The following is a 24,222-nucleotide window of genomic DNA, read 5'->3' as shown; positions in this document are numbered from 1 at the left end:
AGCCAGATCGCAAGGTTGAGCTGAGCTGGGTCTAGGTGTCTGATTTCGCCACGGTTCTTGGTTAAGAGGCGTGGGGAAAGGTGCAGTTTTTGGTGCGGGACCACAGAGAGTTCTAGTAATGTGGTGTACCACGGTTGTCTGGCCCAAGTTGGAGCAACTAGAATGAGAGTCAGTGAGTGTTGCTGTAGCTTTCCCACTACCAGTGGAATGAGTGGGAGAGGCGGAAAAGCATACGCAAATCTGCCTGACCAATTCATCCATATCGCATTGCCTTTGGACAATGGGTGTGGGAATCTGGCGGCAAAGCATGGGCATTTGGCGTTTTCGTGTGTGGCGAAGAGGTCTGTGTGTGGTTGGCCCCATGTGAGAAGTTGGCCTGGCATATGCTGTCCACTAGTTATAGGGGACACCTTGCACCAGTCCAATTCGACTCTTATGGTGATAGGATAAAGACAACCTTTAAAGAAAGCTATCCTAGTGGTAGCTGTGGAGAGTAGCCTTCAGGCTAAGTCTTGAAGGAGTGTTAAGCTTATTGTTTTACCATAGATAACCTCTTGAATGAGTAGTCCACACAGGTATATATATATAAAATATATGTATTTATTCTAAGAATAATCCCACTAGTCTCTTTATGAGGCTGGAGGTAAAGATACAATTCAAACAAGCATTTATAGTTACAATAAATAGCACTGGAATCATAGGGCCCCAGGGGGGGGGACCAAACCATATATCAAAAAAGTGGTATAAGAACCACGACAATTCTACAGACAATGCCTAGGGCATTTAGGGTCGCTGGCCCCTTGTGAAACCACCCAAGGTAGTGAGGCGCGTGCAGTGGCTGAAGCTACTATCGGGATCTCTATTAAAGCCTATGGAGAATGTCGCGGTTGAATTTTACAAGATTAAAAACACTTCTAGCAGGAGTTCAAGTTCAATACTTTAGAGTTAAGTTTTGAAGGGCCCACACCCACGAGAGTACCAAGGTACCACTGTTACCTGCCCCAGGGAAGCCGGGTGCATAGGTCGTTTTCGATGTCGGGTCGCGGGCTGATTTTCAATGGCAAAACGTGAAGAACTGCTGCTAGCAAGAAGCGTCGTCGATGTCGTGAAGATTGAAAATGTAGATCTTTAAGAGAAGGACCTGAAAGCAGAGGTAACAGAGTCTGGGTCACGGCACAGTGACCAGGGGGCTCAGGAGAAGGAGCCCTTCAATGTCGGGTGCTTCCAGGTGGAAGAGGTGTAGCTTTGATCGTCAGCCACGGGGTCCAGGATGCGTCAAGGAAGGCCAGCTTCTGGAGGGCGACTGTCCCACGAAGGATGAGGGTTGCTGAGGTGTTAGTGTCCGGATTGGATCCACTAAGCCATGGCAACAGCAAGCCACGCAAGAAACACAAAACAGCTACCGGTGCAGACCCACAAGGTCTGTGCGAGGTCTCCAGTGAGGAGACTGAAGAGCAGGCATGGAGCAACCAGGGGAACTCTTGGAAGTGAAGATTGACCTCCGCTAGGGCCCACCAGTCGAGAGACAAGGGACCGCGGGAGGCAGCAATTTGGCGTGTGTAAAGATGCGCCCACGGGTTGACACAGATGATGCTGAGAGGTTGGCTCAATACTGGGCCAAAGCACAACTTCCCCACTCGTCGGGGTCGGGTGCTGTGCAAGAGGTGGCCGGTGTCCTGGGGTATTGGGGATCTCGGCACCCACGGGGTCCACGGTGCTGAGCTTTGCTGTGCACACTCACTGGCCTCTGGGATGCTTGGAAACCCACCTCAAGGTAGGAAAGAGTCGTCGATGTCCGTAGGAGCAGCAAGGTTCCAACCGGGTCACTTGCAGTGTTTCAGGTGCCTGCCAAGCAGGGGGGTAACTCCTTTACCCCAAGCGAGATCTCTTCCTTTAGCTGTGCGGCAGCAAGTCGAAGTTCAAGTCTGTGAAGTGCAAGAATAATAGGAGGCTCTGGGGACCCTGTATTCACCTGAATCCAAAGATTAGGGGAGTGTCCAGATTAGAGCCCACAAATGAGAGTTCAGGCGGGAAAGGGTGACTACACCCTCTTCCCTTTGTGTGGTTTCCCGCCTGGGCAGGGGACAGGATGCCCCTGAACCGGTTTGAGGCGGTGTATGCAGAAGTAGGCACTGGAGAAGCCTACGTGCAAGTCTGAAAGACATCCTATGGTGCACCCACCCAGTTCCAATCCACATAGTCTGTCTGGGGAGATGGGAGCACCTCCCTGCAACAAGATCCCTATTGTCCAGCTGCCGTGGCTTGAGTTCTACCCAGCAACAGGCAGCCAGAGTCGTGTGGGTGGCGGGTAGCATCCATTTTGTACTACGTGTGCACTTTTAAATTGGAGTCTAAATTCTGCCGCTTTTCCCATATCGCCCCTCTAGCAGGGGGGAATCATGCCCTCACTCCCATGGCTGGATTGAAGGTATGATTCCTACATGTTTGACACCAAACACGATATGGTTCTGTGTAGCCATTCTCAAGTTATCACGCTATCGCGATTACTTATAATGCGGTTAAGAGTATATGGTATGGCTGCACTACAAACAACCCAGCAATCGTTTTACGAAGGTTGCAGAGGGGCCCTACCCAGGTAGGGGTTCCCCCTCACACATACCTCAGCACCCTGCCTTGTAGGATTAGCAAGGCCTGCCTTAGGGGTGACCTATGAGGATATATGTGTTGTATTAAGTGGGATACATGATACCTATATCCCTGTAAGGGGTGCAAGCACCACCTTACCCAGACTACAGTAGTGGTCTGGTGGTGTCAGTTTGTATGGCTGTCCCAGGGGTGTTACAATAAGTGCTGCAGCCCCTGGTAGGCCTCTGAGGGACCCATGCCCTAGGTACCTAGGGTACCATCTACAAGGGGCTGATAGGGTGTCCTCAGTATCCAATTGATATGTACCGAGGGTACTCACATCAGTTTTAGGGAGGAAGCAGATAGGCTGGGGTCCTGGATAGCAGGATCCTAGCCAGACTAGTCAAAAACCATTCAAATACCAGGCAAAAAGTTGGGGGCAACCATATAGTCAGATTCCACCTTCCTACACCCCACATTTGAAAAACATGGTTGAAGAACTTGCGGATGAAGTTCCCACTCGTGAATCTGTTGCGTTTGACGGCTTAACAGATCGGCTATGTTGTTTTTGACTCCCGGGACATGTTGGGCTAGGAGAAAAATGTTCTGCGTTGGCGATACGCCATATGTTAGCTGCTTGTGAAGCTATTCTTTTGCCAGAGGCGTCTAAGAGTTTCGGGGGGTGGAGCGTCCCCTGATGTTTGAGAGTTGGCCCTCTTTCTAGCATTGGAGACTACAAGGGAGTCTAGTGGTACGGGGCCCTTAATGTACGCTGGGGAAGCCTTGTATTTTTCTCGATCCTGGGGTTAATAACCCTAGACCCTGACAGGATCTTTAAATACCTCAGGTGCGTGCTTGGTAACTCCTTTAAGCATGGGTAAAATAGTGGTGGACCTTTGTGGGTTATCAAAGGTGTCCATAAGGAAATCCTCTGCCACAGGGTCAGTATGTAAGTCAACCCCGTGGTATTGGGCAGCTCTGTGTAGAAGCTGATGAAAACCCATTGTGTCCTCCAGAGGGGAAAGCCTGGAGGGGTAGATGTCATCCTGTGAAACATTAAGGACTTCCCGTGTCATGAGAGGTGTCATCATCCTCATCCATTGGTGGAGGAGATGGTGGAGGAGAATGGTGTGGTGGGGGTGGAGGTGGGGGAGGAGGAGGTGGGGGAGGAGGTGGAGAAGGGACCCTGAGGGGAGATGTGGCAATGTCCCTTTTTTTTATGGTGGAGCTGGTACAGGAGTATCCAATGGTCTCTTCTTTGTACTTAGCCATCTGACCAGTTTTATGGTCTTTTAGAAGAGTTTTCTGTTTAGGGTCTGGCTTAAATAGCTCTTCTGATAGAGGTTGGTCTTTCGGCGCCGACCGTTTCGGTTCGGAAGACTTGCGCAGCACCGACTCTGGAACGGTTTTGTGTTCCTTAGGCTTAGAACTGTGATGTTTTACAGTCTGTGTTCGGTTGTGGAACCGGGTGTTTTTTCAGATCTGAGGCTTTTTTTAGCTCCGAAGCGTGTGAATCCAAAGCTTTAGGGATCAGCTTTTTCGGAGTCTATGGAGCGGTGCCTGTAGATTTCGGTGCAGAGGGGTTGGATGTGGAGGCACCGATCGGCACGGAGGAGGAGGGCGGTTTCTTTCTCGGTGCCGGTGTCCGCTCGGTACCGATGGTAGACTGACTCGAGCCTGTGTCGCCTGAAGGCTTTGTAGGCTTCTTTTCCGGGCCCGAGGGCGGGGCATGGGAAGCAGTCTCTCGGTGTGCACCTTGGCCCGAAGGTGAAGGTGTGACCGAAGCCTTTTTCGATGGTGCAGGGATGGGGTCGGGGTCGACGTCTTTACTTACGACCCGCTGCCCAGGAGTAATGTCCTCGATGTCGGAGTCATCGGCTTCGGAGGCGCTGACGGGGCCTTCTTCGATTCGCTCCTGTTCAGGTACATCGATGCCCTCCTGGAAGATGTCATCGGGGATGGGCGCCGACGAGCGAGCCATTGTTCTCCTGGTGCAACGATCTCGAATGGTCTTCTTTGAGTGGAAAGAGGCACAAGCTGCACAGTCTCTGGCCTCGTGCTCTGGAGATAAACAGAGGTTGCACACCTCATGCAGATTTGTGTGGGGAAATTTCGATCCACATTGAGGACATTTCTTGAATGGCGTCCTTTCCATGAGCCAGATACCAATGCCCAGGTAGGACTAATACCGGAAAAGGGTGAAGCATTGCGCGTCAAGAGTGGAATCGGTGAAGGATCCGAACTGGAGCGCGAGAAACACATCCGAGCCCGATGGCGGAAAAAAACAATCTGAAGATGGAGCCGATGCCCATGCCCATGCGCACTATTATCCAAAGGAGGAGTCACCTATCTCGTGACAAGCAAAGACTTTTCCAAGACAAAAACAAGTGTAAACATCCGGGCCCAACACCAGATGGCAATCTATGCTTAGTGTGTGATCTGCAGCTCATATGCCTGGAGCATGTTTTTTTCAGGGTAAGAGACTTTAAATAAGACTTGTGCATAGGTTCAAAAACCTATGTCATCAATTGTGCTAACATTGCAAAACCTTCTTGAACATTCTGAGAATCTTTGCTCTACAGGAAGTGTGAAGAGACTGGTTCTTGATGTACCTCAGGTATAAGCTACTGTTGCTGCTATGTATACCTTTAGAGACACGCATGTCAGCCTCTTGTCTAACAGATGTGTGAAGTACGTTAGTATTGTTTCCTGTTCTGTCTTGTTTCCATTATGCTGTTTCCTGTGCACCAGTGGATGCATCTGTTCCATTTCTCTGTGAAGCATTTTCTTTTATTTGGTTTTCTAACTTCCCTAAGGAATTTCATCGCCATGGGGGGTAGCTGTATGTGCCCGAATTTAAAGTATTCAGGAGCCATCCTGCTAGTCTGAGTCTGGTTCTTGATGGTACTCTCTTTAGTTTTGCAACGTTAGCAGATCCTTTTTTGCCTTGATTAGGATCCTGCACCCTTTGGCCATCTCCAGCAGGTCCAAATACCAGGTCTGTCTGGCCCATTGTGGGTCTATGAGGATGAGGGTTGTCCCGATGTCTGGCCTTGTCCAGTACCCTTGGGATCAGAGGAAACTGTGGAAATGCGTAAGCAAATTTCCCTGACCAGTTATTGACACAACATTCCCCTTGGATTGGTGGTATGGGAACCTGGAGGTGAAGTCTTGGCATTTCACGTTTTGTGGCCTTGCTAAAAGATCTATGCTTGGTGTGCCCCAAACTTTGAAAATGTTGTCTAGTACCTCCTGTTTAATCTCCCATTTGTGGGAGGTGCTGTATTGTCTGCTCAGTCTGTCTGCCTCTGTGTTTTGTGTCCCTGGTAGGTGAACTATTTGAAGTTTGATTTGTCTTTGAATCGCCCACCTTCATCTCTCCTGAGCTGGTTTGGACAGGGTGAAGGACTTTGTTCCTCCCTGCTTGTTGAGGTAGAACATGGTTGTAGTGCTGTCCTTTTGGATCAGTGCAGTCTGACCTATTACGTGTGCTTGGAACGCTTTTAGAGCAAGAAAGACTGTTCATCTCTAGATAGTTGTTGTGTTTCACGGCATCTGTGTTGTTCCATAATCCTCTGACCTTCAGTGTGTGCGCTCCCCAACCCTTGTGGGATGCATCTATCGTTGTTGTAACCGCGGGGGCTGGTGTTTTGCCTGGTCTCCCTATGATCACATTTGTCGAGTTACACCATTGTATTTCCCTTTGTACCTTTGCTGTGACAACCACTAGGATCCTCCCAGCTCCCTGTGTGTGACCATCTATTGCAGATCCATTCTTGAATGGAGCGCATATGTAATCTTGCATGGAGTATGAGGGGGATGCATGAAGCCATCATGTACATCAGCTTCATGACAGTCCTCACTGTCAGAGACCTACCCTTCTGGTAAAGGCAGGCTTTTTCAGCAATTGCCTCGGATCACTACTTCACTGGTTATGCTCACGCTTTCCTTGAGTTTATGGTTGCTCCCAGGAACTCTTTCACTTGTTCCTGTTGTGGTGGAGGCTTCTTGTGGTTTATTGTGAAACTAAGGCTTTATAGTGTGGCAGTCACTGTTTGCATGTCTTTGTGGTATTTTTCCTTTGATTGAGCTTTTATGTTATGTTATAGTTTCTGTAAAGCGCATTGCTTACCAAGCAAAGGGGCGTCCCAGCGCTGATCGCAAACAGACAGAGGGGCGGGGAGGAAGCAGGAAGGGAAGTAGATTACTTAGGAAAAAGATATGTTTGTATAGCCTTACGGAATGCTGCATGATTTTGGATGCTTCTGATGCTCACAGGGAGGGAGTTGCAGAGTTTTGGGGCAAGAACGCTTTTACTAGCCAGTCGTCTAGATAAGGATAGAAATGGATTCCTTGTCTTCATAGGTGGGCTGCTAAAACTGCTAGACACTTTGTGAATCCTCTTGGTGCAAATTGTATGTTGAAGGATAGCACCCTGAACTGGTAATGTACCTTATCTAAAACAAACCTGTGTTATTTTTTGTGTCCTTGGTGCATAGCTATGTGTAGGTAGTTGCCCTTCAAATCTAAGGCGGCCATATAATCTCCTTTCCTTAGGAGTGCTGTTACTCATTGCAGTGTTGGCATCTTGAAATGTTGAGTTCATATGAACTGGTTTAGAAATCGGAGGTCTACGATTGGTCTTAAATCTGGTTTAGAAACCAAAAAGTTTTTTTTTTATTAAATCTTTTTTATTGGCATTTGTATAAACATTACATACAGAGGCACATTCGAGGTTACTATTGGTGTAGAACTACATAAGGCAGGAACGCCCAGCCATAGCCCAGGTGAGCCCCCGAGCCCGTGGACCCGTGGGGTTGCGTGTTACTACTCTTTGTAAACTGCGGACAAACGTCCGGGGTCTGCGTCTGGTCATGTCCTACCACTGCGCATGGCGAGCACTGCGTCGCATAGGAGCCATGTAGTGTGTCTATGTCCCTGCGAAGCGTATCATCAAGCTATTGGGTTGCAGCCATGGGTTAACCTTCAGCCAACTGGGGATATAGAAACTGGGGGAGGGAGTTGCACTATGCCGCAGGATGTGAGCTACAGTAGTCTGGAGCCTGAGCACTGGACCATCGCGTGGGATGATGTCGGAGTAATCGCAGGTGCGGGGATGGGGAGGAGGATAGTCGGAGGAGGATGCAGGGATGCCAGTTACCGTCTATGTGGAAGTGTGGTAGCGGGACAGATGTTGTCTACGACCGCGACCCACCGGGCGCCCGGTCTTCTCGTGTGTCTCCCTGGGTGGGCTCCTGACCCGTGGCTGGGGGATCGATCGCTCGCGGGCCCGCCACAGCTGTTGTTTCGTGCGCGAAGGAATGCATTAACATGGCCCATGGCAGGGAGATCGGGTGTTTGCGCATCCCTTGGGCTTCCTCCGTTCTAAGTAATGTTTCCTCCGCTTTACCCCATTTTTTTACTGCGCCTACCCATGCCGTTAGGGGGGCCCCCCCCCGGTGTCTTCCAGTGCATGGCGATGCACTGTTTGGCTAGGAGAAGCACTAGGGAGGCGTAACGTCTTTCCACCTTCTTGTGTTTGTGTCGCCTGTGTATACCCAGGGCGCTCGCCTCCCAGGTGTACAGGTCTTGCAACCCTGTGACCGTGTGGAGAGCAGTATGAATCGTGTGCCAATAATTATGCAGTGTCGGGCAGTCCCAGAACATGTGTACAAACGATGCAGCAGGTTCCAGGCATCTGGTGCAGTTGTTTATTCTTAAAACGACAATTGCGGGACACTTTTTTGGTGTGCTCCAGGGCCCTGGTCCATTCTCTATCATGAAGAGGTCTGCGGAAGTCAGTTTCCCACCGCTCTCTAAGAGGTGCAAGCGTTGGTTGCCGCAAGGTCCGCAGAGCTTTGTAGATCCAAGTGATTAGATGGCGTCCTGGCCCCATCTGTAGGATCGCATGGATGACCGGGTGTGTGGGGGGTTCCGTGTCGATCGCGTGCCACTGACTACGGCAATCCGTGAGAAGCTGCCTATGCCGCAGGTATTGCCCTTCGGGAAGGTCGAAGTCTACGACCAATGCTGCAAATGTCTGCAAGTTCCCTTCAAAAAATAACATCCCCACCTCCGTCACGGCGCGATCCGTCCACGTTTGCAGCATTCGCTCCGTGTAATGCGCCCGGCCCCTGGGGAGGCCCACCAACGGTAGCAGCGGAGAGTACAGGGGGGCATCCCGACTAAGACAATGAACACGCGCTAGACAGGCCCGCGCAGTCGTTACCTGGAGGGGACTAGATGGCAGCGGTGCTGCACCCGGCAGCAACATGCGGTGGATGGTGGGAGTTTGAATACGCCCCGCCTCAGTGATCAGCTCCCCCTGTGCCGGGCCCGCCGTCCAACGTGATACCCACTGCAGCTGGGCGGCAAGGAAGTACGCTTCCAACGAGGGGGCCGCTAGCCCGCCTTGGTCAAGAGGCAATTGCAGTTTTGCCAGGGTAGAAACCAGAAAGTATGGCGAGTATATTCCTCTGTCTGCTTCCCCTGTGGGAACCTTTTCTGTAGCTCTTTTTAGACTAGCTCTTTGACTTCCCTTCTGAGTTGTGAGATCTCTTGTTCACTGAAGTATTTGGTCTTTGGGGGTTGTGTGTAGAGGTTTTTGTTGAGTTTTGTGTTATGTGGTATGTATTATGTTTAAGATCCAGTTGTCCAGTGTAATTGTCCTCCACTCCCCTCACCCAACAGGTGGTTCATGGTGGGATTGTGTTGTGAAAGAGTCACTTGCCAGTTGATGCTCACCCTCTGGGAAGTTGGCTGATTCCTCTTGTTCTCCCCCGAAAGGGCTGCCTCACCGAGTATTGCTATTTTTGGTGCGACGTTTGTTGTGGGCTTTGGTGTGTGGTACTTTGGGACTGCTGTTGCTGATGCCCGGATGTGAAAGCCGGCCTGCCTGAGAGCCTTCTATTTGCAGCCCGCCTCTCCTTAAGGATTCTCTGAACTGGAGTGCCCTCATGGCCTTTGCAGTGTCATTGTCCGTCTGTTGTAGAGTAAAATCAACTGCCTGTCCGAAGGAAAAGTCGCCTCTAAAGGACATGTTGATTACTGAGGTTTGTACTTCTGTTTTGAACCTGGATACCCTGAGCCAGGCATCTCCCCTGAGCATTGCTACAGTGCACATTGTCCTACTGGCCGTGTCTGTCACATCCAGGGCAGGTGCTACCAATATTCTTGCCTTCCTATAGCATGCTCTAAGCCCTCTTGTGGTATTCCTCAGGGAGGTGCTGCATTAAGCCCTGTATCTCATCCCATTGCTGGTGTCCGTAGCGGTTAAGAAGCGCACTGGAGTTCGCTATCCTCCAGTGTGTGTCTGCTTCTCTGTACATTTTCTTCCCACCAGGTCAAGCCTTTTGCTTTCCCTCTCTGGTGGTGACCCCATTGGCAAGGGGGCATTCTTTTTCTTGTGGAGGAGATGATAGAGTTCGCTGGGACGTTGTTCTTTATATATTTGGGCTCCGGAGTGTAATGTTTGTACTTTTTCTCCACTCGTGGTGTTACTGCCCTTGCTGCGGCCGGTTCTCGGAAGGACTCTTTCTCTTGGTCCAGGATGCTAGGGAACACTGATAAGTATAGATTTGCCTTTCTGTGAGGCCATTAATGTCTCCAGTAGGAAGCATGCTTCTTCCTTCTCTCCCAACTGCACCCCATAGGTGTCTGCAGGCCTTTTGATGAGGCTGTTGTAAAGAGATAAATCGGGTGGTGTAGCGCTCAGAGGATAGCTTTCTACTTCTTTCTATGGGGACTCTGCTTTGAAATCCTGCTAGGTGTCCTTGAATTGGCTTTGTTTGTCAAACACTGCCGTATCTTCCACCTTCTCAAGCTCATAGAACTCCTCCTGTTCCACTTCATGTGGCTCTGGGGTTGCCATGGCCTCCATGCCTGCTTGATCGTCTTCAAAGGAAGGTTTGCCCAGGATGCAAAACGCCCTAAAGAAGTCGTCAAACTCCTTTCTTTGAAGCAGGGCTGCCATCTCGGCCTCGAATTTCTCTTTTTTTTTTACTCGGTCTCAAGTCTTCTTTTTCGGCATCAAGCAATGTCGGTGCCCTCTTTTTCAGCGTCTATGCCTCTACTGGTGTCGAGTCTCTGCCCTTTTCTCTCGCAGGTGTCCGTTTCACCAAAGGTCTTGTTGACGACCTGGCCCCATTGGTGTCCTTTAGTCTGCACCCATGTGGATCTTTCTGCTTGTGCTCACCTGCAGGTCGTCTGGTGTTTCGAAGGCAAGGATGCCATCAAGGCACTTGGAGTCAGAGGGTTTAATCTCCATGCCTTTTACCTTAAGTTTTTTCTTCTCATCGTCCTTTGCCTCTTTGCAGCATAGGCTGAGTAGACTTCGGCGTTCGACTCCTCTCTGCATTGATTTGCCTTTTGGGCCCACTTTGGTTCTCCCTTAGTTGCACGTATTAGCTGTTTTAGGCTGCCCCTGCTTTACACATAGTACATTTGTGACATGATATTCTAGAAATACGCTGCACATATTATTTGTTATTCATGGACTCTTCTTGGAATTCTGTCTGAAAATCTCGTACAAGTTTGAACAACATGGTGCAATGTTTCCTTGAGCCCTGTCAGCAACAACATCTAATGTTTTTAGACAATACACGGTAGCACAGCAGCAGTTTTCCAATACAGTAGTTCTTATCATATAAACCGTGTCTATCCTCCCTTGGTGGGCAGAGGGGAGAATGCCAGCAGAGAGAACGGTCATGGAATGGAGGAAGCAGCCTTGCGTAAACTGAGTTTACACTTATGATGCGGACCACCCAACTACACGCCAGATATGGGGTCCGTTGCCAATCCAAGAGATCACTAATATATTCCTGTGCTCACATAGTGAGGGCAGGCCTAGATATATTAGTTGCCATGGCTGGGTTGTTCATTGTTTAAAGCATGCTAGTAACGTTGATTATGTTTAGTTGTATTTGTTTTCTTATCGCAGCACACTTGCTTCAAAATGTACTACAATAGTTTCAATAAATATGTTGCAAACTTCCTTCATGTTTTTCCTTTGTTAACTATGGACATACATGAGTGAGAAACAAAATGTAAGGATTTGTTTCCACGGTTCGCTCGGGGACTCGAGGTTCATGTTCTAGGTTTGGCAAAATCACCTGTTAGTCTGGAAAGGTTAGGAGTTCAGGTGAGGCACAGTGAGCTAGTCAGATTTGGGCCTACAGGTACTGATGTGGTAGAGAAATTGAGTCTCTACTTTCGGACGTCCTGTTCTCAAAAAGCACAGTTCTGCTTCTAGAAGCATCCCTGCAACATCTCCTTGTGACAGATTTAGCCTTCTCAACGTTCCCCTCACCGTCACTGGATAAGCCAGGTCTTCTGAGAGCTTGCCATGGTGTAATGTTCTAGCGACGTTGTTTCCAGACCAAAACGCTAGACGGCAGAATAGTAATTCACAGGATTAATGACAAAAAACTCTTGATAGGCTTTTTTGCTCCCTAGGACTCCTTGAAAGAGGAGAGACTCCATCGGCTGGACTCCAAAAGGGCTTTAAGCTTTAACATTGCTCATACTAAAGACCATTAAGTGGACAATCAACTGCTTGTGGGCTTCTATGGAGCACAGAAAAGAAAGACTTTGTCATGCCCTCTATCATATAAAAAAGTCCCAAGTTAGAAAGTGGTACATTGTCTCACACAATTTGTGCTATGCTCCAGTCTGTCTGCGAAGAAGAAGCGAGATACAACAAAGTGGCACAGGGATGGCGTTTATATGTGGCTCTACGCTTGTCACTAGAGGGTAGTACTGAGTCAATACGGAGCCACATGCCGTCACCTAGCAGCTCACAAGAGCACTGCTGTTTTTCAGATCCAGTCTAGTGCCTTGGGGGTATTCTAAAGTGAAGAAGATGCAGTTAGACATATCCATCAGAGTGAACTGCTTAAATAAAAGCGTATTATCTCATCGAAAATCGGTCATTATTTTACTGTTAAACGAAGACTCAAAATTAAATGAATGTTGCAAGGACTAGATCTACCACTATGTTCCTGGGCATTAAAGAAAGAATCCTTTCTGAAGGTAAACTTCTGTGAAACATTCTGTGGTGCTTTATTTGAGAGCTACCACAATTTTTATTTGGAGAGTTTTTTATAGCGCTGGCAAGAACAGAGGGTATCAGAGCGCTTTACAACATTGACAGGCAATAATCTCATCAAAAACACCTTAGACGGACCCAAGCTAGAAAGCTGTGTAATGCTATAGTGCCAGGCACCACTAAGGTTTGTTAGAAGAACCCTCACATACCAACCTAGTTGGTGTCATGCTTCATCATCGGGTTCCCAGCTGAGTAGTCGAATGCTACCCAGCTGTGCTGCGACACATGGTTACAGTGGAGCGGTTTTTGTTTTTCTTTCGGCAGAGGGTGTCTACAGGGAGTGCACACAGTATAATATACATATCCTCATACAACTTTGGGTGATAACAGTGAGGGTGCGGCACTCTACAGTGGTCTACTGTCTATTTCTTTGTTTTAATTGCTTAAGAATGGATTTGTTTGCCAGAGTCTTTCTGCAGCTCTTAGTTGCCTTCTTTCAGTGATGAGGTCTTTGTTAGACCACGACCTTGAGGGGGTGTCTGTAATACTTTTTAGTTTCAGAGGGGCTACTTTGTCTAGGAGGGCTGACATCGCTGAGCTAAAGCTCGTTGCGAGTTCATTCGTTGAGAGGTTTTCGGTTGTTGGCGGAAGGAGTGTTATATTATTTCTTTCTTTCTTTCAGAGCAGTTAGGGGAATCTGGAACCTGTCCATTGGAGAGTTTTCTTAGTATGGCTAGTGTGTGGTTCTGCCTCACTCATGTGGAACAGAATGATGTGGTGGTCTCACCAGTCGACTGGGAGGATGTTATCAATGGTTATCACTTTGTCCTGGGCTACAATGGCATCAAGGGCTTAGCCTCTGGAATGGGTTTGTTCTTTGCAGTGCTGGAGAAGGTTATCGCTGAGTAAGAGTTCATTTAAAGATTGTATTAATGTATTTTTCTAGTCACTGCAAGGAGGTTGAAGTCACCTAGGATTATGTAATTGGCATTGAAAGTGAGCACTGAGTTACTAGGTTTGATAGGTGTTCACCATAGGGGAGATTGTTCCAGGTGGGTAGAAGAGGAAGTGGCATTTCATTTTTTTCATCATTATAGTAGTGCTTAGATAGTCAAATGTGTTCTAAGTGAAGTTGTTAGTTTCTGCCATAGTGATGGTATTCTTGTGGATTATGGCTAATCCACCACCATCGCGATCCTCCACGTCTTTTTTGATTATTGCGAACCAAGGAGGGACAAGTAGATCTCGGATCAGGTAGGATGATTCGTTAAGCCAAGTTTCTGTGATGAATGCAATATATATACCATGTTGCAGAATGGTTTTAGCCAGTTCTGTTTGCTTGGATACGGATCAACAGTTTGAGCAAGCAATTGCTTTTTTTGCTGCAGTTGTGCATCTGAGAGGGGGGTGCCCTGGGGACATTAGTGTGGTGTGCTGGTGGTCTGGCCGTTTTTCTAGGTGGTATGTCTCACCGTCACTATCTGATATTACAATGTATTGGTTTATGTTTCCTGGACGGGAGTCTACTCCCAGCTCAAGCGAAATACCACTGCATGTGAATGAGGTCGTGTAAAGCAAAATTAAAAAGTTGAAGAAGTATCAAGTCTTGACGTTAGTCTGAAAAGGTTGATATTAATTAATATAAAAACAAAGAGGAGGAAAAGGAAGGCTGGTAAGCTTTCTTGATCTTACACCATAACTACCCCAGATCTTTAACACCTTATAATACTATCCACTTTATTCCCTTTCTGAGAACTATGCCCACTTGACAGTGGAAAATAAGGGAACACTGACAAAATATGTCAGCTTCCCTCTATTATCACCCCAAACGGACTTGGCAGCTCTTCAAACCCTTATCTGTACCCCTGCCTACTCATCACTTGCCATATTTCTACTCGGGCTAGGATAGGAAAACTTTCTACAACAAGTTCCTTCATGGAGGACTTATGATGGGCCGTTCAAGGTCCTACCTAACTGTTAAATCCCACCCTTCCTTTTCAGTCACAACGTTTCCATTTCTACCCATCCCTCTGCCATCACTTCTGGGACTTTACCCTTGGGTAAGAGCAATGGGGTATAAGACTGACTTTTGGGCACATGGTTGTATCATGGATAGGGCCACCATAGTTTTAATCAAACTCACACACACAGTTATAGTACCCACTCAGTGCCAAGCTTGGTCCAGGTAAGCATCTGAACCAACATAGAGAAGAGCAATAACACAAAGAACAGTATGCAGGTTATATAGTCACCACTTTACTGGAAGGTCCATTTTTGGGCAGTGGTGCTTTTTGGGTGTGGATGTTTAACTAACCCTGTAACTTTGACAACGCAACACATTCTGTGTTTCACGGTCCAGTTTCAGTACCACTGATCTGAGGCTGCCCCTGCTTCCAGAACAGATGTCTGCAAATGGGTTTCATTAACTGAGCTGAATGCACAGGAAGTTCCAGCCTTCATGGCACATTTTTGATGACTGTCACAAACAAGTCTTAGCCCTCGAAGGTGGCCCTTCGGAAGAGAGGTCTCTATAAAGGTAGGCATCAACAACCTTGGGGTTTGTAGGTCAATGAACATACCTATTTCTGAATGTTCTGGTGGAAGCAGATCATAAGCCCCACTACTGCCATCCTCATCACATGAGACAGGGCCCAGAGAACCCCAAGGACTAATAATCAGATCCTAGAATGCTACTCTAGTCAAGACTTTAATATATGCATTTATCTTTCCACTATATACATCATCTTACTTTTTGTGTGGCTGTTTGGAAGATGCCCTCAGGATGAATGCACACCAAGAAGTCGGTGAAGAAACTAATACAGGCAGCAGCTTCGACTTAAAATGCACGTCCTCCCTGGCACGCTAGTCACCAGAGAGAGAAGAAAGTAAGACCTAATTAGCTCCAGCCCAAAGACAATAGCAGCGCTGTGAAGGCATATGGCATCATTACCAAGTGAGAGAACTATACAGGCTTTGAAGGGTAAGCCAAAGGTTCAAGGACTTGGCAATCAACCTAAGAATGCCAACTGCTTGATAACACAGTCATTCTTGTAGCACTAGTTTCTACAACATGGGAATAGGTTCAGAAGAGGACCACCTCTTGTTCCTCTTATTCTGTTGCTTACAAAATTGTCCTTGATGCGGAGATAATCTATTATGTTTTTCATGCTGTCAGTACCGTGGTGTGGAGATTTTTCCTAAAGGGATAAAATCAGCAAAGTAGATTATCCACCCTTGTAGGTGGTCCTAAGAGTTAGATTTGGACATCACCTCCTGAAAAGAATATTTATATAATAATGTAAATATTTTAGTATGAGAGGATCATCGACTTGTTGATGATCAATTATGCAGTTTTGCATATTCAAGCTTTAGTATTTTTTTTTAATATCTCATGTCAAATTAAATTTTGAACAAGGACGCACATTGAATATGCTACTTACCAGTCTGCATCTGTTCTTGGCATGTAGGGCTGCTGACATTCATATCTGTGCATAGATCGCCGCCTAGTGTTGGGTCCGGATGATTGCACGTTGTTGTCCTGGAAGAGTCTTCGAAGTATCCTGGGATAGGTGACTCCTCCCCTGGACTACAGTGCGCATGGGCATCCTCTCCATCCTCAGATTGTTTTTCGCCATTGTGGCAGTGATGGAGTAGATACAGAAAGTGATGACCATGCTTTAGTAATTCTGAGAGCTGCAGCTGCTACAGGCGCCGGGGAGGAGGGAGGGCGATATGAATGTCAGCAGCCCTACATGCCAAGAACAGATGCATACTGGTAAGTAGCATATTCAGTTCGAGGCATGTGGGCTGCTGAATTCATATCTGTGCATAGAATACATAGCAGTGCCCTCTATTAGCGGCGGCTACCAGTGCCAGCTGCAGCGGTCTGAAAAAGAGTTTTGAGAACAGCCTGTCCTACAGCTGCCTGCTGTTTCGATTGTACATCTACACAATAGTGTTTGGTAAATGTATGTGTAGTGGACCAGGTGGCTGCTCTACATATATCATGCAAAGGAATGTTTCCTAGGAAAGCCATGGAGGCCCCTAACTTGCGTGTTGAGTGGGCTCGTGGGGGAATCGTTAATGTGCGTTTAGCCTTTTGATAGCAAATTTGAATACATTTAACGATCCATCTGGCTATACCTGCTTTGGAGATGGCGTTACCTTTGTGGTGTGGGGCAAAGGCAACGAAAAGTTGTTGTGTTTTCCTAAAGGGTTTGGTCCTGTCGATATAATACATGAGGGCCCTCTTTACATCTAGGGTATGGAGTGCCCTTTCAGCGACAGTCTGTGGGTTTTGAAAGAAAACCGGCAGTTCAATAGTCTGATTCATGTGGAACTGCGATACCACCTTGGGCATGAACTTGGGGTTGGTATGTAGTACGACCCTGTTGGCGTGAACTTGTATAAATGGCTCTTGGACGGTTAGTGCCTGGAGTTCACTAACTCTTCGTAAAGAAGTTATCGCTACTAGGAAAGCTACTTTCCAGGTAAGGAATTGAATCTCGCATGAGTGTAGAGGTTCAAAGGGTGGACCCATCAGGCGTGTGAGGACCAAGTTGAGGTTCCACATTGGGGCTGGTGGGTGGCTAGGAGGAATGACTCGTTTGAGTCCTTCCAAGAATGCTTTGATGGCAGGCACTCTGAATAGAGAGAGGTGCTGCCTGGTCTGTAGATAGGCGGATATTGCGGTCAAATGGACACGTATAGAGGTGTACGCCAGATTGCATCGGTAGAGGTGTAATAGGTAACAAATAATGTTTTGGATGGATGCGTCTAGCGGGTTGATGTCATTATTATTGCAATAAATGACGAACCTCTTCCATTTGGCTGCATAGCAAGCTCTGGTAGTGGGTCTCCTGGCCTCCTTAATGATGTCCATACAGTCAGGTGGCAGGTTGAGGTAGCCAAACTCTAGGACTTCAGGAGCCAGATTGCCAGGTTCAGCTGTTGCGGATCTGGGTGCTGAACCTCTCCATGGTTCTGCGTCAAATGCTCGGGTTTGACCCGCAGCCGTTGATGCGGCACCACGGAGAGTTCGAGAAAGGTGGTGTACCACGGCTGGCGTGCCCACGTTGGAGCAACCAGGATGAGTGTCAGAGAGTGTTGTCTGAGTTTGTGTGCCACCAGCGGTATTAGTGGTGCTGGGGGAAAAGCGTACGCAAATCTGCCGGACCAGTTCATCCATATCGCATTGCCCTGCGACTGCGGATGTGGGAACCTGGCGGCAAAGCTTTGGCATTTTGCGTTTTCGCTTGTGGCGAATAGGTCTATGTCTGGATGACCCCACTGCTGGAAGTACGGTTGGAGAACTGATGGGTGTAACTCCCACTCGTGCATCTGGTGGCTGTGTCTGCTGAGCAGATCCGCCATCTGGTTGTCCTTGCCGGGGAGGTGTTCCGCCATGAGGAACATGTTCCTCTGAATGGCCCACTTCCACATGCTCTGAGCCAGATGAGACAACTGTGGAGAGTGTGCTCCTCCCGGCTTTTGTATGTAGTACATGGCGGTCATGTTGTCCGTCCGGATCAACACGACTTTGTTGCACAAGTGTACTTTGAATGCTTTCATTGCTAGGAAGATTGCCATCAGTTCTAGAAGGTTGATGTGCATCTTCTTTTGTTGTATTGTCCATAGTCCCTGCACTGTGTAACTGAGTACATGAGCTCCCCATCCCTGGAGATACGCGTCCGCTGTCAGTATTATTTGTGGAACAGGCTCTTGGAACGGTCGGCCCTTGCAAAGGTTTTGTGGATTCCACCAGTGCAGAGAGTTGTATGCCCGACCGCTCACCAACACTAGGTCTTTCAACTGTCCTTGAGCCTGATTCCACTGACGTGCTAAGCACTCCTGGAGCCGGCGCATATGTAGTCTCGCGTGCGAGACTATGAAAATGCAGGAGGCCATCATGCCTATCAACTGCATGAACACTCGCGCGGGCAGGGAGTGTTGTGGTTTGAACTTGGAAATCAGCATCTGTATGCTGTTGATTCTCACTAAATTTGGCTGAGCTGTGGCCGCCAGAGTGTCTATGGTCGCACCTAGGTACTGTTGTACGTGTGCGGGCTGGAGATGGGACTTTGGGTAATTTAGTGAGAACCCCAAACTGTGAAGGAGGTGAATGGTGCGGGATATGTGGCTGGCACATTGTTGGGCTGACTTTGCTTGAATGAGCCAGTCGTCCAGGTAAGGGTAGACGTGTATGTGCTGCCTCCGCAGATGTGCCGCTACAGTAGCTAGGCACTTTGTGAAAACCCTGGGTGCTGTTGTCACGCCGAAGGGAAGGACTTTGAACTGGTAGTGCTGCCCCTGAACAGTGAACCTGAGGTATTTTTTGTGTGAGGGGTGAATGGGTATGTGGAAATACGCATCTTTGAGGTCCAGTGTGGCCAGGAAGTCTCCCTGCTTGAGCAGCGGGAGGACTTGCTGTAAAGTGAGCATGTGAAAATGCTCGGAGAGAATGTACTGGTTTAGGGGTCTCAGGTCTAATATAGGTCTGAGCGACCCGTCCTTTTTTGGTATTAAGAAGTACAGGGAGTACACCCCCGTACCTTGCTCGTGGACGGGTACGACCTCTATTGCACCTTTTAGTAGCATACTTTGCACCTCCTGCTGTAAGAGCGTTAAGTGCTCTGAGGACATAGGACGGTTTTTTGGAGGTATTGTGGGCGGAGGGGAGGTTAATTCTAGGCAGTAACCGTATTTGACAATATCTTTGACCCACCTGTCCGTGGTGATGGAGTTCCACGTGGACAGGAACCTTTGTAGCCTTCCCCCGACAGGTGTTATGTGGTCGGGAGGAAGGGAGAGGGCGTCACTGCTTGTTCTTGGGGGAGGACCTGGTGTTGCCGTAGCCGCGTCCTCTGCCCTTTGTGCTGGAGCCACGATATCCACCCCGGGTGTTTTTGTCGTAGGTGCTCTGTGTGTTGCCTTTGTTGTATGTTTGCTGTGACCCCTGTCCTCTACCTGCTCCTCTATTTCCGGGGCGACGAAAGGAGCCGCTCCGAAAGGACTGCGTTTGTAGAGCCCCTATGGACTTTGCAGTGTCCGTGTCTTTTTTTATTTTCTCTAGGGTGGTGTCAACCTCCGGCCCGAATAAGTAGTCGGGGTTGACAGGTTGGTTGAGGATGTTATTTTGTACCTCAGGTTTGAATCCGGAGATTCGCAACCAGGCATGTCGTCGCAACATGACACTAGTGTTAATGGCTCTGGCAGCTGTATCCGCGGCATCCAGTGCACACTTAATGGATGCATTTGTGAGGAGCTGTCCCTCCCTGATGAGGATCTCTGCACCTTCTTTGTATTGGTCAGGGAGATGTTGGAGTAGTTGTTCTAATGTGTCGTAGTGTGCTCGATCGTAGCGAGCGAGGAGCGCCTGAGTATTGGCAATACGCCATATGTTAGCCGCCTGTGCGGCAACCCGTTTGCCGGAGGTCTCTAGCACCTTGGACTCTTTGTCCGGGGGAGGAGCATCACCTGTTGTTTGCGAGTGTGCCCTCTTGCGAGCATTTGCAACTACAATTGAATCCAAAGGTAACTGGCCTCTAATGTAGGTGGGGTCCCCAGGCGCCGATCTGTATTTTTTGTCGATCCTGGGGTTTATTACTCTTGCCCTGGTGGGTTCCTTGAAGATGTCCTTTGCTGGTTTGAGGACACCCTTCAACATAGGTAGAGTTTTAATGTTCCTTTCTGAGGATGCGAAAGTGTCCATGAGAAAGTCGTCCTCTACGGTGTCAGAGTGAAGTTGCACCCCGTGATTGGCCGCAGCACGTTCAATTAAGGCGTTGAACGCGGCAGTGTCCTCTGTGGGAGATGTTTTTGCTCCATAGAGTTGCGGGTCCTGTGCATCTATAGGTGCACCGGAGTCGACAGGGTCATCCCAAGCTTGAACAGGGTCCTGTTGGCCTTGAGGGTCCATTTCTCCGGGGTAGGGGACGTGGTCACCCATGTAGTCCTCCAAAACATCTGTGTCGGAGTGTGTGGGAGAGAAGGACAGTGGATCCTGGTAGGGGGAATGGAGAGGTTCGTAAAGAACCGGTTCCGAAACCACTGGCAGCTTTCTTTTAAGTGGGATCCGGAAGGAGTCCAAAGCTGGCTCTGAAGTTATTCTCCTTTTGTGGAGCAGCATCCTGCCGGTGTCGGCGTCGATGATATGTGACGGAGACGTCTCCGCAGGAGAACATTCGGCAGGCGTGATCGTGGTGTGGGTGACCCGTGTCCTGATTTGGAACATTTTCAGGGCCGTGGATGGCGGCAGGCCAAAAGTAATGTTGGCCGGTGCCGAAGAGGCTGTTGGAGCTTTTATTGGCTCGGAGCCCGATGTGTCCTGGAGGACTGTTTTGTGTTTGGTGCCGTGCGCAGCAACGGGCCGCACCTGGAGCGCCATCGATTTCTTTGTGCCGACCGGTTCCGTAGAAGCGGGCGTGGACTTTTTCGGCGCCGGTGAGTCATCGAGTCGAGGGGCGGTAATGGCCGTCGACGTCTTCGATGAGTGTGCCTTTGGTGGTGCTGTCGAAGCGGTGTGAGACGCAGCAGGCAGTTTGACCTTTGGGGTCGGAGTCGATTGCGTCGGTGCCGGGAGCCGAGTAGGTTTGGTGGCACCGAAGGTCTTCTTCCGTATGTCGACGCCGACGTCGGCCGATGCAAGCTCGGCACCGAAGTCTCGTTTGGTGCGCTCGGTGCCGATGGGTTTTGCTGGCGTATAAGGTGTGGTGGGCCTCGATCCGACCAGCGTCACTTTCGGTTGAACCAATACAGCTTTCGGTTTCGAAGAAGGGAAACCAGCCGGTTTGGGTATTAATGGCTGCCGCTGAATGTCCGAGGCCGGGCCAGAGGGCGGGGCCCGAAGAACTGCGGGATAGGTCTTGGGTAAGGCCCGAAGGCGATCCCTCGACCGGAGCCATAGACTGGCGCACTGGGATGTCCTCAGTCTGTACGGGTAGGCCTTGCTCGTCATCGGAGCTACTCTCTTCGGCCCCTAAGGCCTCATTGTAGTCTCCTACCTTGGTGTCGTCTTCGTCTCTGCGAAAGAGGCTTTCTTCAACGTCTTCCGAGCCGGAGTCGTGTTCGGAAACGGGGCTGGAGGGTAGGTTCTCCACGTCTTCGACATCTTCGGTCTCAGCGCTGAAGATGTCGGCCGGGGCCGGTGCCGCTTGCTGCGCTTCGAGTCTCGCTGCTCGTCGATTCCGAAGAGTCTTCTTGGATCGGAATCGGGCACAGGCCATACATGTAGATTCGTCGTGATCCGGTGAAAGGCATTTGTTGCACACCGGATGGACGTCGATGTGGGGATATTTCGCATTACATACCGGACACCGCTTGAATGGTGTCCTCGATTCCATCGTCGATGACTGGTCGATGGTCGGGTAGGAAGCGAAAAAGTTGGTTCTGGAAGTTAGTAAACTAACAAGATACTATCGATACCGATCGGGAACAGTACCGACGCGAACTAAAGGCCTTTTGGCCTAGAAAAAAGTTTTTCCTAACTTGAGTCAAGATAAGCACATCCGAACCCAATGGCGGAAAAAAACAATCTGAGGATGGAGAGGATGCCCATGCGCACTGTAGTCCAGGGGAGGAGTCACCTATCCCAGGATACTTCGAAGACTCTTCCAGGACAACAACGTGCAATCATCCGGACCCAACACTAGGCGGCGATCTATGCACAGATATGAATTCAGCAGCCCACATGCCTCGAACAGCAGTTTACCCAAATATGTGTGCTCTAGTGATGGTGGTCAAGGCAGTCAATCAGGTACATCATACCTAATAATTGCTGAGTGTACATACAATTCAACATTAGTGTTCATTTATACTTTAAATCTTTTCATTGGGTACTGCTAATGGATCTCTTAGACATAATATGAAATAAGCACCTAGCACTTTAGCTGTCGCCATGGGTCACACTCATCATTTCAATGCTGCTACTTGGAGATATATATATATATATATATATATATATGTATATGATCTGCTCATTGAAAGGCCGTTTTACCTCTTACCCTTTATTCTAGAATTTGTTGAGGGAGTCTCCTCTTAAACATTAATTTAATACTGTTATTGCTATTTGAACAAGTAAACCTGAGCAACCATAACATCATAAATGCACTTTATTTTAAACATAATTGGGGAATGGGGAAAGATCGACCAAAATAGGTACACAGCATTTTATCCAATAAGATAGGCTTATGATACTGTGTCAATACTGTAGACACAAATGTAGGTAATCATCAAAAATAAAGTTTACTCTTAATGCTAGAATATATCGTTAACCCCTTGAGTGCCCATGACGAGATGGTCTCATCATGGGCCGCGGTTGCGCTGTGCCCATGACGAGTATCTCGCCATGAACCCCGCCCGCTAATTCAACGCCCGGCACAGGGCGGGGAAAGGGCGGGGCACACAAGGGGTTAATGCTAATCTGTGAGTGTCCTCTGATAAACACATCATGGTCGCTCTGACCACGATTGATACTATGAAGTGCATTATGACCTATTGCACTAATAAATAACACCACATTTGCACTACATTCACAACACCTAGATGGGTCGTTTTTGGGGGAGGGGGGGTTACCGGGCCAACCCCCCCCCCCCCAAACTGCTTGAGGGCACTGAGCTCAAACATGCATATCTCCTTATTGAGGTTTAAATCAAATAATTTCACTGTGACAGTGTACAAAACACCACTGAAGATGTTTTTGATTGATGAAAATGAAGACAAAGGAAGAATATCTACTAATCCTTGAATCTCTGAAGCAAGAAAAAACAGGTCATCAGCACCTTGTAAAACATATCTATGACTTCATGTGGATTGGCAGGATTAGGGAAGCAGGTCCCATCCCCCTCCCCTCACCGGCCACTCAATCTCCGAGCATGAAGGTTGAGATTGCAAAGGTTCTGGTGTGTAACCCGCCCTGCTGCAGATGCTCAAGCCCAGGAGTTCTGAATACCATATTCTCCGTGGCCAAACCTTGAGCACAGTCGTCCTGATCTTCTTGAGAACGTGGGCAGGAGTAGTATCAGTGAAAAGACATACACGAGTCTAGAGTTCCACTCGAGCGAGACACGCCTTGGAAACCTCAAAGAGCGCAAGTGCGGACATTGTGCACTCTCAGTGGTGGAGAAAATATCGAGCAAAGGTTCTCACCACTCGTGGAAGAGGCCTTGCGCCACCTCGTTTGGGGGCGGCAATTGCCATTTATGATCCACTGAGTGCAGACGACTGAAGTCATCCGCCCTGCCATTCAACGATCCTGCTAGGTGCTTCACCACTGAGAAAATGTGTTGTTGGTCCAGCCTTTTCCAGAGGTGCAGGGCCTCCTTGCACAGGGTCCATGACCCCACCCACTCTCCTTGTTGCAGTACTACATGGCAGTGGTGGTGTCAGTGAGTACCTGTACCAGCCTGCCCTGGAAGGAAGGCTTTCAACGCCAAGCGGTTGACCCTCAGCTTCAGAAGGTTGGTAAGGCCTCTGATCTCCACCCCTCCCAGAAGACCACCTCAACCGAGAAGCAAGGCATCGGTAACCACTGTCAACTCTGGGTGAAGGAGAGGGGTCTGTCGCTGACCCAATCAAGGTCAAGTAACTACCAT

The 24,222-nt window shown here is 48.8% G+C and overlaps 1 protein-coding gene across 1 annotated transcript in view; it reads right to left on the bottom strand.

Moving 5' to 3' along the window:
* EIF2S3 (eukaryotic translation initiation factor 2 subunit gamma) overlaps positions 1-24,222 on the bottom strand; it is a 301,191-nt gene that overhangs the window by 102,508 nt on the left and 174,461 nt on the right. The window lies entirely within an intron of this gene.

The sequence above is a fragment of the Triturus cristatus genome, chromosome 8 (genome assembly GCF_964204655.1).
Source record: "Triturus cristatus chromosome 8, aTriCri1.1, whole genome shotgun sequence".
NCBI classification, from domain to species: Eukaryota; Metazoa; Chordata; class Amphibia; order Caudata; family Salamandridae; genus Triturus; species Triturus cristatus.
Note: the sequence above shows the minus strand (reverse complement) of the source record. Positions and strands in the feature narration are given on the sequence as shown.